The 19,630-nt window shown below is 35.6% G+C and overlaps 1 protein-coding gene across 1 annotated transcript in view; it reads left to right on the forward strand.

Moving 5' to 3' along the window:
- The first annotated feature begins 570 nt into the window (after nt 1–570).
- LOC148281955 (uncharacterized) overlaps nt 571–19,630 on the forward strand; it is a 375,794-nt gene continuing 356,734 nt past the window's right edge. Inside the window, exon 1 of the mRNA XM_088225821.1 lies at nt 571–646. The gene's annotated coding sequence lies outside the window, so the exon portion shown is untranslated. The remainder of the gene's footprint in view (nt 647–19,630) is intronic.

The raw sequence follows: 19,630 nt of genomic DNA on the forward strand, positions 1-19,630 counted from the left end.
ACGAATGATGAAATCAGTCGAGAGTGAAAATCTGAGTCAATTATAATTGATAAAATTAAGAAAGGGTCTCTGAGATGGTTTGGCCATGTAGAACGAATGGCAGACGAAAGAATGGTAAAACAAGTATATGTGGCGAAAATGAACGGTAACGTGAGACGAGGAAGACCAAGGAAGACGTGGCATGATCAGATAAACCAAAATCTTAAGTCTCGTCATGCCAAAAGCAGACAGAATCGAAGGGCATATATGACAAGATGTATGAATGTGGAAGAAGCTAGGAATGTATGCCAGGATAAACGTGTGTGGCGGTCCATTTTCTCTGCCTAACCCTACGGCGAAATAGCGTGATGGTAGTAGTTGTTAAGTAAATAACAGCATTTATCGATACGATTCCTGGCCGATTACCTTTCGCTACCATCCTTCCTTTGACCCATCCTTATGGTACCTACCTAACATCAAGAAAGAAGATATTTAAAATTAGAAGATTCGGATTTAGATCAAAAACAAAACAACATTTTTAACTTGTCACAAAATCGGATAAAAAAGTGGTTGGAATCGTCGCGCGTCATGGAAAACATTGTTATATTTTATAGTTCATTTTGTGATCCAGTGCCCGAAATTGAAGAACATTCAGATTATATTAAAGGTAGGTATTCATTCCATGTTCCTCTCCTTTCTCAAATATTTCCCAATTCACAAAATCGAATGAAATTCGATCTTCATTTACAGTCTGTCTTTTCGTTAACAGTAGTTCTGTAGCTCTTTTGCTTTCTAGGGCTCGATCTTTGTATTTGACCCCCAAGTATTGCCCGGAAATTTTTGATTGGGTTTAAATCAGGGCTATGTCCTAATTATCTTTTAGGTACCTAAAAAAAAGTTTTTTTTTTCATTTACCATGTCGACTACATGCATATTCATGAATGTTAAAAAATCTGTTGTTTCTAAATATGTATGTAGAACTGTTGGTTTCCCAAATAATAAAATACCGTTCTGGCACGATGGCAATGGCAGGAAGTTTTCTTTTTTAGTTTTTGAAAATGAGCTTGTTGTTTTTTATTATCTAATTTATAATTTTTTGCCATGCAGTATGTAGATACTCCCTATTTTGCAGGACTATTAAAATTAAAGTAAAATGAAAAATAATCTCCCCAAGCGACGACATTACATTGCTCAGGTGTTTCTGTAAACAAACAACTTTTTTGCACTTTTTTCTCTCCGTCCTCGAAAATGACTTAGCGGTATTTTTAATGAAGCGTTCGAGAATACATGGATAGCGAGCCCATTGTACTCTAAAGTACCGTTTACACGCGGACAATGCAATAGATAGGACAATATCGTGTTGTCACAGCCTCGACCGTGCAGACAACACGAAAATTCGACCGCAGATCTCACGCGAGCGCAGCGAAAATGAATACATCATCATCATCAGTTGCGCTAAAGCCCTATGTGGGCCCTGGATTCCTCCAGAATATGTCTCCACTCCCCCCTGCGCCCTGTGGCTCTTCTCCAGTTCGTCAGGTCAATTGCCCTTAGGTCACTTTTCACATTAACCAGCCGTCTTAATTTTGGTCTGCCTGTGGTTCGTCTGCCTTCCGGCGGAGTATAAATAATTTTGCTGGGGGTGCGATTATCATTCATTCTGTGCACATGACCCAACCATCGTAATATTCTTATTTTTATGAATTGTGCCATGTTCAGTTCGCCATATAGTGCCTCTAATTCATGATTATACTGTCTCCTCTACACTCCGTTTTTTGTTGATACCACCAAATATCTTCGTTAATATTTTTCTTTCAAATACTTATAGATACCATGTTTTCATGTATTTTGATCATAACTCAAAATGAACACACGAGTGCGTTAAATACTAGCGAGTTTGCGAAAAATATTATTTATTTTATAACAAGGAATTGTTAAAAAACGATATATTTAATAAACATAATTTTTCACTGCCCTAGTTTTCAGCAGAAAAACACGGGGAGCGACGCGCACGCGTCGAACACATTGCTATTGTCATAATGTCATGTCCGTGCGCGTTGAGCGAGGACAATGCAGCCGTGCGCAATGGTTGGGCTTATCATTTTTCCGCGCGTATAGTCCCGTGTATCTTCGAGAATGTCTCGGAACAATGTCGTGTCCTACAAATTGCTGTTTACACGTGGACAATGGTCGAGTCCTGGGTGCTGGGACAGAATAGTATCGTATTGTCCACGTGTAAACGGCCTTTAAGTATGCAGGGGAGGAGGCTAGAGGATAGAGGGGCGGAGTTATGTTTTGATGCCGAAATGACTCTTTATCGCGATGACTCTCACATTTGGCAGGTCACTGAGCCGATGAAAATTCAGAACGATATTATATACTTGTATTTCGACGCGTTAGCGAAACGGCTCATTGTGAACTCTACATCAGAAGTAATGTGTGTCGAGAATTCATCGTTTATCGATACTTCTGATCAGAAATCAAAATTGGAATTATAAACATTTTAAATAATTCGTTAATCGGATGGAAAACCTAACGGTTTAGAGTGAGAATTTCTTGATGTGGTTTAAACGGTTTATATAATGTTTTTCTCTACTAAATTTGAATAAAAATAAGCATAGTTTAACATAATTAAATGTATTAGGATGTACAAACTGTATTATCTAAGTCCTTTCATAGATCCTACAAGTAATATACTATCCGTGCTTTTATCCATCAGGCATTTGACCTGAAAACAAGAAAGTTCTTTGAGTAACCGAAGAAAAATCTCGTGAGCTCAATAAGAATACGTGTTGTATATACGCACACGTGTACAGACGGGTAAGGTTTTTATAATTTCAATTAGTGTATTAATATCCTATCATTCAGAAGACAGGTTATTTTATTATGCGTTTCAGAGTAATAAGGCGCCACGGCTGCAGATGCGGCATTTCGCTCTATTTCATAGAACAGAAGCGTCGCAAATTTTTGGTTTGGTTTGTGGTTTAACAACAAACGCGTAACGGACTGTTTCGGTTTACGCTTACCTACGACCTGAACTATAGCTAACTTCGTGATTGATAATCCTATATTGATTTTTATCTGCTCTACAGCTTTGGCGTGACGCCTTATTACTCTGAGGTATGCGTTTAGTGATATTTTTCTTCTAAATAAGAATGTGTCGTAGAACTTGAATCGTAGATCAATTGAACGTAGTTATGCAGAAAGCAGCCAGCCATAGAAAAGTGAAACTGAGATAATAGCACTTTTATGAAAAGAGTGAATATTCAAATCTACACAACAGTGTGACATGTTTTTGACTTTAACAAATGATGAACAACGAATACATTAGTTTTTTTAAATATTACAAACAAGAATCTAATTATGTAATTTCTTAGTGTTGTGGGTGTTTTCTGCAAATTGAAAAATGCCGTTTTTGTGATCGACACTTCATAAGGTAATTTTTTAATATATTTTTTTATTTTATTTTATTAATTTTTCACGCCCATAAGGCTTTTATATACATAAAAGTTATATAAAATATTAGTATACAAACAACATTAAATTTAAAAAATACAATATAAAGCAACAAAAAATAGAACAGTGTTTAGAAGTAAAGTTGGTATAAAAAAAAGAAGATGAGTATATAAACAACATAAATTTAAAAAAAAATACAATATAAAGAAATAAAAGACAGGAACAGTGTTAAGAAGTATAGTTGGTATAAAAATAAAAAGATGAGTGTATTAACAACATAAATTTTAAAAATACAATATAAAGTAATAAAATATAAAACTGTGTTTAGAAGTCAAGTTGGTTATAAAAAAATTAAAAAAAATTATAAATATAAATATATTTTTAAATAAGCTAAAGAAATGCAGTTAAACGATTAAGGCAGCTAGGTACATAATGTTATAAAATACAATATGAACAGAATATTAAGTTCTATTTGATATGGAACATATACATTGATATTTAAAATTTACAAGACTCACGCTAAAGACATCGATGTTGTTAGTATATTTATTTATTTATTTAACTTTTTGTACATAGTGTTATTTGTACATTGGCCAAATGGCAATTTCTTCCACATGCATCCGCACTACTGGTGAATTCGCGCTGTAATTGGTCGATAATGGACCGCAGTAGAATAGAGTATTACATCGTGTAACTCGACCAGGCACTCGCACACTAATCAAATTGATAAGTTCACAACAATCGAACATAGATATTATTATTTTAAACAAAAAAAGCAAGTCATTTAATTTTCGTCTGTTTTCTAATGTTTGGGTGTTTAAATAATCATTTAAGTATGTGTAATTTATGTATTCAATCGGTATACTTAATTTAAAATTGATAAAACGCAAAAATTTATGCTGAACTCTTTCGATGTCCTTAACATGAACCCTGTAATACGGTGACCATAAAACTGAGTTATACTCGAGTTGACTTCGCACTTCGCACAATTTAAACAGTTTTTTGTAAAAACGGTCTGGCTGTTTTTAGCAGAACATAGAATTGACCTTACTGCATCCGATAACACCAATATCTCATTTTTTCAAATTGTGGACTGGCTGCTTTTTGCATAACTACGTTCAATTATTCTTGTGCAGTTTTCCGAGAAGCAATGTTAGATATTGCTCACTGTCTCCCACAAAATAGATAGTATTGTTTATTGTGCAGTACAGAGCGCAAAGTATAGAGTATGGAAGTATGGAATGGAGTACACTGCCCGTATCTCGATCTACTCTCGCCTTTTAGAAGCCCACTGCGCCGCGGGTCAAAGGCCAGATCGATCCAGTGTGATCAGGAATCCAATTACATGAATTACATCTACCGAATATCCCATAATATAATTTTCGTTTCGATCTTTGATCTCGCTCAGTGTGTGCAGTCGCCGGAGGCTAATTTACTGGATTCTTTCTTTTGTGCTTGCGCACTATCTTCCTTTCTCTATCAGTTATGACTTAAACTATGCACTTTGACGATACTGAATACTGAGCCGTGACTGTGTAGTGTTTTGATTGTTGAGAGCGTGTCTTCCCCTACTCCATCGAGGCACCCCCGCGACCTATCTACTTGTCATGCTTAGTAACGTGTTAATATGGAGGGACGTATGTTTTCCCCTCGTTTAGTTTGCATTTTCTCCTTTCCGTTTGCTTGTTTACTTTTTCCACGCGTTTGTATTAAACTATTGTGCAATCTACTCCACATGTATGTTTGTATCGTGTACGCGCCTACATAGATAATACACTCCCATTACTCCCGCGCTCATTATAATGTTAAACCCTTATCAAACGCTCTTTGTTTTATGACTTAAATAATTTCATTCAAACGGGTTTGTGTGCCGCAACAACTCGTGATTATATTGGGGTTTAAATAGTTTCATCATCTCATTGGTATTCTTCACTCCGCGGAAAATAAATCCTTTCGTTTTATTATCATTTTTAAAACCAAATTAATTTCTCGAGTTGATTAAAACATGAACCATCTGGCGTCAGGATTCCTTTCACTAGAAAACTCTCAAATGAAATGTTCGGTACGTCTGTGTCTGCAAACAATGGGTAACTTCAGAATTGTGGTAACTGTTGCCATAAATTCGCGTTAATATTACAAATTTCTCGAATTCCAGGTACTAACCGAGGCACTTACATCTGTCTGTTGTTAGGATAGTGGTCCAATACACAAATACTCTGAACGAAAGGTACATTGAAAGTGGAGATAGGCATCAGCCTCCTTATAACGATAATCTTACGCCTTCATTTGTAATTCTAAACGATGAATCCTGCGGCTGTAAGATTTTAATCCGAGCTCGTCCTAAGCTTATGTTTTATTATATTACTTTTGCGTTCCATATTTTTTCCCCTTGTATTTACTTCCAATCTACTCGTAGCAACAATGTTCGCGAGTAAAATAATACCTCGCTTATTGTTAGTTTTATACCGTTGCGCAGATATTTGCAAGTCGTCGAGATAAACCTTTAATAGATCCGGCGTCAAAACCATAATTTCTAATCAGAGTATTTTTTCATTTTTATTGGGTTTATAAATCAGTTCCGCGTAATAAATGTAACCATTCAAGTCTTTGGCTCGCGATTACTAAAATTCTTTATGAATCTTGTCAGTGTGGAATGAAGATCCAAAGCGTAAGAAGAAAGATTTCAATTGAAATTTGTCCAATTCGATTAGCGCTATGCAGACGAACTAATCGTCCGGTGTCCGGTCTTCGCTGGCGCCATTCGCTTTGTCGATCACTCGGGTCCCCCGCGGGGCAGGCGCAGGCGGTTGAGTCTGCTGAGAGCCCCACACCCATACCCCGATACATCGCGCACCGTGCTTAGTTATAAGATAACCCTAGCCTAGTCCCACATGGAGAACATCACTCAAATGCCCACATTTCATTACATGCTATCGCTTTTTTGTAGAAAAATTATTTATAGTAACACATGGTTCGACATTTTTAAATGTTTATATTTTTTATTATTAATAAAACAACGATAACAAAACATCACGCCGTTTCCCCGTAAGGGTAGGCAGAGAGGATAAAACGCTACAAAACTCTATCTTTGCATACAGATCTCGCTGCCTCTACATTCATACATCTTCTCATGCACGCGCGCCGATTATTCCGGCTTTTGACATGTCCATCTTCAAGTATTTGTTGGATTTGGTCATGCCATGTCTTTCTCGGTCTTCCTCTATTTCTGCATCCATCAACATTCACATTGTAAATCGGTAGTCAGATGGCAGAAGGGACCATCTGTATTTTTTTCGGACTTTTAGTTGTTATGAGTTTTAGTAAATATTTCAGTAAAGACAAGCAAAAAATAAAAATTTTAAAAAGCGTTATTTAAAATGGTAATGAATTATTGAAAAAAAACACTACTTTTCTTTAGTTTTCGGATTAAAGTCTTAAAATTGAGTTATTTTTCAGCTCTCCTGATCATTTTCGAAAATGACTACCGAAATATTCTTAGCTGTTCTTTCGCTGTCCATTCGTTCTACATGTCCAAACCAGTGCAGAGCTCCTTTCTTGATTTTGTCGATAATGCTTGTCTCAGCCTTACATAATGTACGGATATTAACATTTCTGCATCTATCGTACATAGTTTTACCACACATTTGCCTGAGAGATCGCATTTCGACAGCATTTAGCCAACTTTCATCCCTGTTTTTTCCAAGTCCATACATAGCTCCCATACATCAGGGTCGGGACCAGGACTCCATTGCGATTAATAAAACATATAATACGTAAACAAGCAATTATACCCCCAGGAGTTATAAAAAAAAAACTCATTTGGGACCGTACATAAAAAGAAAACATTTTTGTTTTATGATGATTATATTAACAATAAAACAAATCATAATTTTTAATTTCGTAAACCTAACAAGATACGAGTACCATCAAAATATCAAAAATATTGCCCGTTTGACATCCGGTATATTTGTATGCAATTTATATTAGCGTTCATATTTTCATTTACTACGCTAAAATTTATCGGCAAAACGACTTATTTGAATTCATAATTTGACTGAAGGGAACATTGTGTATTTTCTGTTGGAGCTTGGCGCTATGTTTTAGTCAGGCATGTCCGTTTCACCAGCTATGAGCGTCCGCTCTATTATCAATTAATTATTATTACAACGATCGTCAATCATAAGCTGTTGGGAGACTCTCTTGTGTGCTAGTGACTTCTCCGCGCGTAGCTGGACATTTGGTGCTGAGAACTTTGTACTAAGTTAGAGAGGAACTACGACCGCCATTGTTGTCAATGTTTAGAACAATACGCTCTGTATTTAGCCTTATCGTTTATTGCGTCTTAATTACTTCGACAGTTATTCTATAACAAATTTTCTAGCTGTTGCATTTGTTTTCAACTGTTCGGTATTGTAATTATCAATTGTATTGAGATATTTCGCTACTGGTGAGTTACGCATCTCTCGTTTATACAATTTTACTTTTTTATGATAGCGAATTGCATATCCGTATGTTCAGTATTGTAGTCGTGGGTAACGTTTAACCTTTCATCCCGAACACGGTTGCTCAGTTATGAGTTCCCGCCGAACTGTGGAAATATCCAGAAACCTATTACAACGGAAAGCTGTGGCTGTTAGTAAAAATGCGGCTTCGTCTGTGTTCAGCATTACGTATGCCGCTCACAAGTCGTTAGATATTTTGCGCGGGAGCACCCGCAACTGCACGGGGTAATGTGATTTCACTTCTCTGTTCCCGGTTCACTCGGCGTCAGTTTACCTTGCAGGCATTTTCTAGTGTTGGCATTTGCCGCTGGAATAATCGTTTGAATCTGAATAGTCAACAGAGCACGCTGACATTCGTCTGACTTGTTATTTCGCGTGCAACCGAGAATCGGACTCCCGCCTCCCGCGCAGAGTGCACACTGGAGTACTATTATTACAAAGTACTGTAAGCGCACGCCCAATATTTGCAAATGACAATTGTGAAGTGGAGCAGGGTTTCAGTTAAGTGACATTTACATAACAATACCGGCTAATCGATTTGTCTCGTTTATGATAAACAGCGCGTTACTATAATCATCGAGGAATTCTTCATACATACCTCGAAAAAAACTTTTTAGTACCATAAATAATAACATAAACATGTAAAAAGTCCATCTCATTAACCTCTCATTTCCTCTTTTTTCCTTTTTTCCTTTTTTCCATTGAGTAATTGTTTTGATTTAAGGTAATTTATAAACAAATACGTTTATTTCTATTTTTATATATCTTTAGCTTTTTAATCTTTATTTTCTAATGAATATGTTATGTAACTTGAATTTTAAAAATAAAACTATAATTCTATTGATTGGTTGGAAGAAATTGCCATTTGGCAATAGGGCCGGGCCGCCAATGTACAAATAACATTATGTACAAAAAGTTAAATAAATAAAATAATAAAATAAAATAAAACTGTAGTAAAAATTAAACAGTTTATTTTTCCCGTAGTCAGTTATGTTTTCTTAAAACTGTAAGTATTTCTTAAAATAAATATTTTCAAAGCTCTATAACGTATCCGATAAATATTGTATCCGTCTGTCACATAACGTAATTGTTGACTTGCCTTTATACGGTTATGAAATTCACTATACGAATATCCGGAGCCCGCTGTTTTTTTTTTTTGTAAAACAAGTTCTAACCTGACTAGACTGTAAAGCGATTGCATCGACCTCAGTCTGTTGACAAATTGAGGGTCTTCGCGAGAAGCTTGGTGCATTTACCTTTTTATTTTTAATAATTATTTTGTGGTTGTGTACTAAGGAAATTATCTATCCAGGCACAGGGGTGAAGATTATATGTTCAGATTTGTTCAAAATGATGGAACTTAATACAACAGGAACATAATATTTTTTTCTTTTCCTTAAAATAATGAAATATATAATATACTTTCTTCTATGTAATTCGTACATTTGCCTTTAAGTAGATTTCGGAGAAACAATCGTGAGATTTTAAAGTTTAGCGTTTACACCCATATTTTACCTATTTATCGACCTTTAAATAACGATGTCTTGCGAAGTTGTATTGCGATGTTCCCACTTTTACTGTGTAAATAAATATTTTCGACACATTCGTTCTAAACGATACAATCACCAATGTTTATGGTAAAGAAGGTGAAGCTCTATTTTTTCTTTCAAAAATAAATAAAATAGAAATGTTAGTAAATTTTATACAAAACAGAAAAGTTCACTAGGCAGAGAAGCGGCCTAATAAATTGCCATTACCTGAATCGAATTAGCTGTAAACGATTTACAAATCCATGATCCGAAAGGTGCTCATACGCGTAAAATTATCGGTTTATCAAATTATGTTTGCATGAAAAATGTTTTCCGCCTCGAAAAATCAATAAATTTTAAACGAAAAGTTGAAAAATTTCCAAAGCTTACAGAAAACTGTATGAACAAACATCCCTTTACTTTAGGTTAAGAATCGAAACTGCAATTCGAATCGGAAGTTTTCCCCGGTTTAGCAAAATTATGTTCTGATGAAAAGACAAAAAGGATCTTTAGTTCCTTTGTCATCAGTTTCGTGAACCTTAAGTAATGAAATGATTCGATTTTCTGGGCTATAACCGTCCGAAGTAGACCCTAGCAACGACATTACGATTCCACGGTGACACACTCCACTTGTAATTGGAGCGACAAGAAAGTTCGCTTTTCCGGCGATCCGGCTTACTATTGGAGGAAGCGGGGGTTTAGATCATCCTCTTAATGCGAAAAGAGAGGAGGGGTTGTTGTATAGGAGCCATTGCCATTGGGATCTAATCAATCCGTGTGCATTCTGGCGCGATGATAGAACGGAAGAATTACATTGCGATCAATCACCTAACGTCCTAACGTATTCAAGAGAAATGGACAGCTACGGATGTTTTGCTACAACTTTCAGTAGGTCACATGAACATGAGAACTTATCCAAGAATATTCAAGTAAATACGTAAAAGAAAAATCAAACCGACCAAATAATACCAGTAGGCAAAAAAAAACATCCCTTTTTACTTGTAGTGATCCAATCTACTTAAAATTTTAGATATAATATTACGTGTGTAGTATTCTGAATGACTTACAACAGCATTTTTATACCCTTATATGGATATTTTATTATTATTTTATTACAATAAAAGACTTTTGAGAGCATATACGAGAGCAGCAGATCGGAGTGTATTAACATATATCCAAATATTTTGGTTTTAAACGAATATCGAAATCTGCCTAACAAATCAAACAATACTAAATCCAACCATAATGACACTTATGCCCGTATGCAGAGACAAAACTTAAGGTGAGGAAAGTACATTCTAATTTCAAATGCAGAGAATAACCCGAAGGTGAAGACAATAGAATGTACTTTCCTCACCTTAAGGTTTGTCTCTGCATACGGGTATTAAAAACGTATTTACTTTCATATTACAGCCTATATCTCAGAAGTGATACGCACGGAGTTAATACACTTTGATCTGTTGCTCCTCATATCTACATGTTTGATGTATTAATGACATACTGGAATATCTATCTTCTTCTTTTTCAATAGCACTACAGCCCATAATGAGCCATGGCCTCCGTTAACTTCCCCTCCAACTCCTTCTGTCATCTGGTGCAACCCTTCAGTTAGAGACATCCAGTAGTCATCTGTACATGTCCGGCCCATCTCAGCATATTTAGTCTGATGTGTACAGAGAGCCCGGGAGCTTTAGAGTTGTTGTATAGTTCATCGTTATATCTAACTCTTTGGGTTTCTCCACCCACGGGACACAGGATTTTACGCAGCACTCTTCTCTCAAAGGTGTTCAGCATCTCACAGACTTTGCTGTCAGTGTTCACGCCTCAAACCTGTACGAGATCACAGTTACGATGATAGTTTTGAACGGGGTGATTTTGGTATTTTTATGGACACTTCTAGACCTTAACACTGGTAGCAGAGAGAATAATGCTTGATTGCCTATTATTATTCTTCTTTTTATTTCTGCACTATCATTGTTGTTTAGATTATCTATCACCTTTTGGAATATTATTTCATACCTTCGGAGTTGACCCTGACACGTGGCATTCAGGGTTGCGGATGCTTTGCAAAATACACACCACATTCCACACAATTTATTCCATATACCGCACTCCACATACCACGCTCCACACCACGCTCCACACTTCGCTCCACACCACGCTCCGTCTAATTTCTTATTAATTATGTACTATTAGATTTACAGTGAAATTTTTAAATTGGCTCTAGTATTTTTAATATATTTCTACTTATTTTTTATGTAATTGCTGTAAAAATACCAAATAAAATAAAATTAAAAACAGTAACAACAATAACGCAAATAAAATCATCTGCATTTTCTCATCACGTCTTGTGGTCCTGTTCAGAAATTTGTATTATATGTATATTGTGATGTATACGTAATTGGTGTTGCGTTAGGTTTATGTAATAGTATAATACCAACATAGCACTGTGTGCACAACAATACGTATATATACTGGGCGTTCTTTAAACCCTGTCACATCCGAAACCACGATGATCAGTATGGGCAAGAATACATATTAGCATATTTAAAAAAATATTTTTAACAAAGAAAATTTTTAAATATAAAATATTTAAAAAAACAAATGGTTGCTTTCTTCTGCAGGAGAAAAGTGAGGGGAGCGCGGTGCAGTGTCAGACTCCCCTCTTCTCCCTCCTCTTTTTACCCCTGCAGAAGTAAGCAACCAAAGATTGCAAAACCATGACCCGGATTCAATTTAACAAATTTGTAAAAAATTGGTTACTGAATTTAGGTCGAGAAAAATCGGAAAATTTACTAAAAATAAATTCCTAATAAATTAATATTGTATAACTGTTTAGTATATTAACAAGTAGGTAGTAATGTTATTGTTTATTTTTGCATAAAAATGTCTGCCTTAAAACAGGTTGTACCTAGTTAGGTAGACTAGACATGCTCCAGAGAAATCTATTACCTAAGTGTTTATGTAGTAGATAAAGTTATTGTTGTTTTTGTTAATAAACTTTGATTATTATTATTATTTGCTTTTTTTGATATTTAATTTTTTAAAATTTATTCGTTCTAAAAAAATATTTTAATGTGCCAGTCTTCTTGCTCATACTGGTCATCGTGGTTTCGGATGTGACAGGGTTTAATGATCTACTACTACTACTACTACCATCAAGCCATTTCCCCGTAGGGGTAGGCAGAGAGAATGGACCGCCACACACGTCTATCCTGGCATACAATCCTAGCGTCTTCCACATTCATACATCTTGTCATACATGCCCTTCGGTTCTGTCTGCTTTTGACATAACCAGACTTAAGATTTTTGTTTATATGATCATGCCACGACTTCCTTGGTCGTCCTCGTCTAACGTTGCCGTTCATTTTTGCCATATATACTTTTTTTACCATTCTCTCGTCGTCCATTCGTTCTACGTGACCAAACCATATCAGAGACCCTTTCTTAATCTTAACAATTATACTTGTCTCAGATTTACACTCTCGCCTGATTTCATCATTCGTAACCCTGTCATACATTGATTTCCCACACATTCGTCTAAGAGATCGCATTTCAACCGCGTTCACTCGGTTTTCATCCTTTCTCTGCCAGTTCCATGTTTCACTTCCATACATAAGTGTTGGGACTAAAACTCCGTTGTGCACTGCCAGTTTAGCTTCGATTGACATATTTTTATTAGAAATTACTGTGCTTAGTGCTTCGTTCATTTTGTTGCCCGCATTCACTCTTCTTTCAACAACTTTTTCTACTCTTCCATCTCTTGAAAACATGCTTCCCAGATACACAAATTCTTCTACTTGCTCGAGACATTCGTTGTTTACATTTATTATGCAGTCAGTAACCTCACTATCCCTTTCAAATACCATCACTTTTGACTTACTTTCGTTCATCGCCAATTCGCTCTCCAGGCATACATCATACATTCTAGAGACTATTTGCTGCAAATCAGCCTTGCTGCTTGCTAACAGAACTGCATCGTCAGCAACAACAAGCAGCTTACTGAAAAATTATCCATTTTTGCTCCAATACCCATACATTCTATCTCTTTCATACAGTTGTCCATGTATAGATTAAACAACCATGGTGACATTACACATCCCTGTTTCACGCCTTTTGAGATCGCAAACCAAGATGTAAATCCCCCCATTAACTCTTATACACGCTGAACTCTCCTCATAGAGAGACGATACTGCACGTATAAGTTTATTGTTTACTCTATACTTTTCCAACACGCCCCACAATTTCATTCTATCTACTTTATCATACGCTTTTTGCAAATCCACCCTGTATATATATATATATATACATCAATAAATACTCTATTTAGGGTTTCCACACGTAATTATATTTCAATAAAAGCAAAACTGAATATAAATTGTTGGTACATATTTTTGAACGACACCTAAGACGTTCCTCATAATACATACAAAAAGAGTAATCATAGTGTTTCACAATAAAATGAAATTTCTTTATTTGGTATTTCTGACAGCCCTAAACATACAAGTGCCACTTACCGTATTTTTCGGATGATAATACGCATCGGACCATAAGACACATCCCAATTTTTGGTTGAATTTTCCGAGCAAAAAAGTGCGTCTTATGGTCCGACAAATACGATACATGTAGATATTCGTCTATACTCCACTGCTCTATTTTAAACACTTTCTTAGATACATAATTATACACTTATTACCTTCTTATAATCTAATCCCCTGTTTCATCTCCCCCCTTTTCCAGTTTAATGTGACTGTCGGAGCTTTCAGAATGACGTAATAGTTACGTTCCTTCATGAAAACACGAGCGTAAACAATGTAAAGTACAAATCCTTTAGTTAGTATCAGTTCATGTGCGTGTTGTCTTGAACTGTACAAACCCTTAGTTCTCATCAAACGATGATAACTTTGTCATGATAAGCTTAAACGTACCCAACTGTGCGTAGTAACTGTAAGACATATATTTTGATGGTGATGTTAGTTTTCTTTTCGGGAAAATGTTGATAGGGAAACTTTTTAGTTACTATTTAGTTCGCAGTTCGTATACTTACAATATTATCTGTAACTTTATGTCCCCGAGAAATAAAAAATATTCAATTGAAACCGAAACGAAACGAAACTACATTGCAAAGTAAATTATATTAATACTATCCACAAAAATTTAAACACTATACAATACAATACAATGACAAGAAGGATAAAATTTATAAACATGTATGTATGAAATGCTGTATTTTATTTAACGGTTCGGTGCCCTAAGCACCACCGGGTGCGAACAAGAGTATGAAGATGATGATTTTATAGCGGTGAATTTAAGATTTCATGAAATATATTGCATATTTTTTTTTCAATATAACAATGTAATTTTTTAGCATGTTCTACAGAAAAGGCTCTTTTTACATAAAAAAAGATTAATAATAAAAATAACGCTACCTCATTGGAGTTACCCGTAATATTGTTATATTACTGTAAATAAAATACGTTGTTTTATTTTGCTTTTTGCATGGTTTACTGCGAAACTGCATTGAAAGCAAAATAACATAATATATGACATATACAGAATCTTATAATTTTATACAAAATTTGAAACAAAAATAAACTAAAAATCTACACTGTGCTATGAAGAAAAGAGGGGGATGAGAAGGAAAGAAGATGGAAAAAAAACCTCAAATGTTTAGATACACACATACCAATCCTAAAATGTTTAGATACACACATACCAATCCTAAATAAAGCTACATAAAGTAGATTTTTGCATGTCATTTCATTTTATGTGTGAATGGAATATTACGGGGAGTTTTTGGGGCAGATTCACCTCATTATGGGGGAGCTCCATATTCCCAGTGGAACATGTTTCCCGAACCCCGCCCGCGGGCTGTATTATAATATGATCAATATCGAGATATCAATTCCTCCGAGCTCATTACACCGCGCCATTTCGGGAATCTTCCTCGTAACGTTAGCACCCATACTTCCTCTACGCGAGCAGCGTTTGTCACAGAGAAATTATACAGACATCACGGTGGAGCGTCGTCCCTCAAACCTTTTATGTGACAAAAAAAAATTACGACGTGTTTATAATAAAAATGCAATCCCACCGAGAAATAAACAAGAAGAAACTTAAATTCAACCATAACATTGACCACGTTTCAAAGAAAGCGTCCAAAATCTGTGGATTTATTTTGCGAATATCCAAGCCATTCAAAAGCCCGAAAATTGCAATTACATTGTATAAATCATTTGTTCGTAGTTTGCCTGAATTCAATTTTATAATATGGTCTCCTAATTGAACGTAGTTATGCAGAAAGCAGCCAGTCCACAATTCCGAAAAAATGAGTTATTGATGTTATCGGGTGCAGTAAGGTCGATTCTATGTTCTGCTAAAAACAGCCAGACTGCTGTCTTACAAAAAACTGTATTAATCACCTCTTGAAAATAATGGTGTCGATCACAAAAATGGCATTTTTCAATTCGCAGCAAACAGCCACGACACTGGAAAAATTTATGGAACTTTAAAAATCATTAAAACTGGTCAAAGGCATAAGTAGATTCTTGTTTGTAATATAAAAAAAACTCACGTATTCATTGTTTATCATTTGTTAAAGTCAAAAATACTCCAGCCGTTGTGTATACTTGATTAAACACTCTTTTTACAAACGTGCCATTATCTCGGTTTCAGTTTTCTATAGCTGGCTGTTTTCTGCATAACTACGTTCAATTATAATATTCATATAACGCGTATTGAATCGGTGTAACGTAAATTTTTAAAATCGTTAATACTTAGAATCGGATCTAATACTTTCATAATCAACTATTATGATCGTCTAGAGTACTTTCATATCTTTAGTTTAGAATTCAGAAGGATTTTGGCTGGTTTGATATTCTTGCGCAAATTAATATCTAACTGTATAGATGCCCATGATATCCTTGCTCAGATAAACCTTAATGTACCCCGCCGTAACTTGCGTACCAATCCTGTCTTTGCCGTGGGAAATTATAAAACTAACATCGGATTCTTTTCCCCTCTGCCAAGGATCCTCAGAACAGTGAACGAAATCTCACTAAACGGTACTGTCGATGTGTTCCTACAACAAGGGCAGGCATTTAAGAAGCAATCGGTTTTGTCTCTCCTGACTCGCGATGTCACACTTGCCATTTCCGCCTAGATTATGCTATATACATACATTTAGTTAATTATGCACTTTGTTAATTGAAGTAGATTTTAAGAATGTTTAAATCAAGTATTACTCATTAATGCCAATCTATTAGGGCGCACTTAAGCCTGTCGATTGGTTAAAAAGAAAGAAAAAATAAATGTCCTTATTATTTATTTATACTATATTTACATATTACAACAGAAATAAAGAACATTTAAGAGAAGGTAATATAGAAGTCTAGGCATCTACGGGGCTTATGACCTGTCAATGACTGGTTTAAGTGGCCACTTTACACACTGTGTAACATTCACCATTCTGCCCATATTCGAACATCTATATTCCTTCAATTCTTTCATCTGTTGATGTTTGTGAAGTAAAAGAGCTGAAACCTTTATTTATGCGGGTGAGATTCATCTAATTGAATTATTTCACCTACATACTAGGCCACGCCTGAAAATAAAGCATCACTCGCACATATAAAGGTTTCAGCTCTTTAACTTCAACGTCGAATTTCATTCCATCTACTTTATTATACGCGTTTTGCAAATCAACAAATGCGCCGAATAGTTTTTGACTTTTTGCCTAAAACTTCTCCGTTAGCATTCGTAGCGCAAAAATTTGAACATGCATCCACGTCCACTCATAAAGGCTTTTTGCACGGCCCACACTTTATCTTTCGTCATCATAATACTAACATGTTTTTTTTTTTAAATGGCTTATTGACTACATTCAAGTAATTAATTTTTTTTTTTTTTTAAGAAATTTTTGCGTCCTATGATATACCCAAATAATTTATTTTGATGGCCATTTTCAACGAGTTGTAAATAACTCACTATAAGAAAATAGGAATCAAGTTGGCGCAGAGTGGGATTCGAACCACGGACCTTTGAGCCGTGAGTCCGAGACACTAGCCACAGGACCACAACCCGATTCTAAATATAACTAGTAAAAAGTATTCCTTGGCACTGGATTTCGAATGCCCCGTGGCGAATACACCTTAAAATATACTCTTATATTTTAGTAACAATGAAATAATTCACGCATAATCAATAATTACCAACCCAATATACCACCTTAAATACAAGGATATTAAATTAAATTCAATATTATAATATGATCATACATTTTATGTCCATTTCCTGGATGGAGCAAATGTGTAACGCCCACAAACATCCTCTCAGCCCTTCTGTGAGCTGCCAACTCGTGTGCGTCCTTCACAGGTCAGATACGAGTACAGCGTTTGTTAAACATCATGTCAAAAATACGAACCAATGAAGAACTAAGCCAAATTTTTAAGAATATTATTTTGTGAATCATATTATCATCGCCATGATTTTTAAAATATTGTAATTTTGAAATTACTCCGCCCGCGACGTTGTTGTCGGTGAGTTTCCCTGACATTTTAAATGTGAACCCCGTACGTATGAAATCACACTAAACATGGCCCGGAAACCGGAATTATATCCAAACACATCATTGATAGGCTATTCTAAGCAGCTGTTCACCCGATTTTTTATTATACGTACATATTTGTATTAATGTTTTTATACATTTTTTAGAAACTTCACCGTTCAATTAAATGCTCTAATTTTTACCGTATGTAAACAAATGATTATATCCAATTTACCGAAGTAAAAACAGAGATATTTACAAATAAGGTATTTTACGGAAGAGTTAAAAAAGAATAATAAAAACCTTATTTGTGAGACACTGCGTTCACATATTCGATGTGTTTTTAATCAATGTATAATACATTTTTACATACAATCAATTCAAAAATAAACAAAAATTTATTTTTTTAAAACTTCTTTCTTGAACACACAAAAACCACCTCGTTGTAGCAATTGTCTCATTTTGACTGTTTTTTTGCCAATCACGCCATACTTATTTCCTACAATTTATAAGACAATGAGCCAGATTTTGTTCGTTTTTAATATTACATTATATATATATTATTCATTCTGGAGAAAAAAGCCAATAATATCGTAAAAATCGAAAAAAAGCATTGATCCCGTTTTAGCCGTGTATACTTCAATTTGAATAACCACATTTAGTGCCCCGAGTATCTTTAACATACTGTTTTGAAAGGAACGGTTTAGAATAAAAACCGTAGAGTATGATCCCGCTGAGAATACGTCGGAAAAAACGAATACTACAGATATGCGGCTGTTTACTGCAAACCAATCCCTAGGATTGAAACTAGAAGAAGAAACGAATCTCGTATGACGTATGACTGCGGTCCCTGTGCTCTCGCGTCTCCAAGGTTGAGAAACGATGCGGTATAGTCTACATAAGTCACGTCGCGAGAACACGGTAATGGCGCAAGTTCGAGCTGTTCGTATTATCCTTCGTCCTCCCGCCCTCCCGGCACGGTATGCGGTATCCCGGCCGCCGAAGTCGGCAGTGCGCGGGTGCCCGGTTCGGGAATTTCTACGGGATAAAGTGTGTATACGCTCTGATATAATTACGACTCCGCGAGTGTGACGGCCCCTTTGGGACGCGATATTATACCCCCAAAGATATGGTTTCCTCTTTGTTGTAAAGCCTTTCATGCTAATAAGCCATAAAATGAGACGTATATTTTGGTAATAAACCTCTATTTCGCCCGTACAGGTGTATTAAAACTAATTCGGTGTTTTGACTCGTGCGCGATAATAATCCCAATTGTACTGTGCGCGGAGCACCAATCCGGTGTACGATCTAATCGGAAGTACCGTTTGTTTTATCGTTCTCATTTTGTATGAAACTCGGCTTTCGTCGATCTTTAAATACAACTTGTTTCGTTCTAAATGCCGTGTATTTTAGATGGGTGGTGCGAGAAATAATGAATAACCGGCAAAACAAAGTAAAACTAATAATTGGTCACCTATTTCTTGAAATACAAGTGCCTTTTTATATATTTTAATCACTAATCAATAAACACAATTTGTAGAGCGCCGAGAGTACGTTGTCAGTGCGACACAGTAATAACGCATCAGAAATAAATAATATTTTTACATTAAAAAGAAGGA

Source organism: Micrasema longulum, unplaced genomic scaffold (assembly GCF_059751315.1).
Source record: "Micrasema longulum isolate JH-2025_06_02 unplaced genomic scaffold, ASM5975131v1 h1tg000389l, whole genome shotgun sequence".
Taxonomy (NCBI): domain Eukaryota; kingdom Metazoa; phylum Arthropoda; class Insecta; order Trichoptera; family Brachycentridae; genus Micrasema; species Micrasema longulum.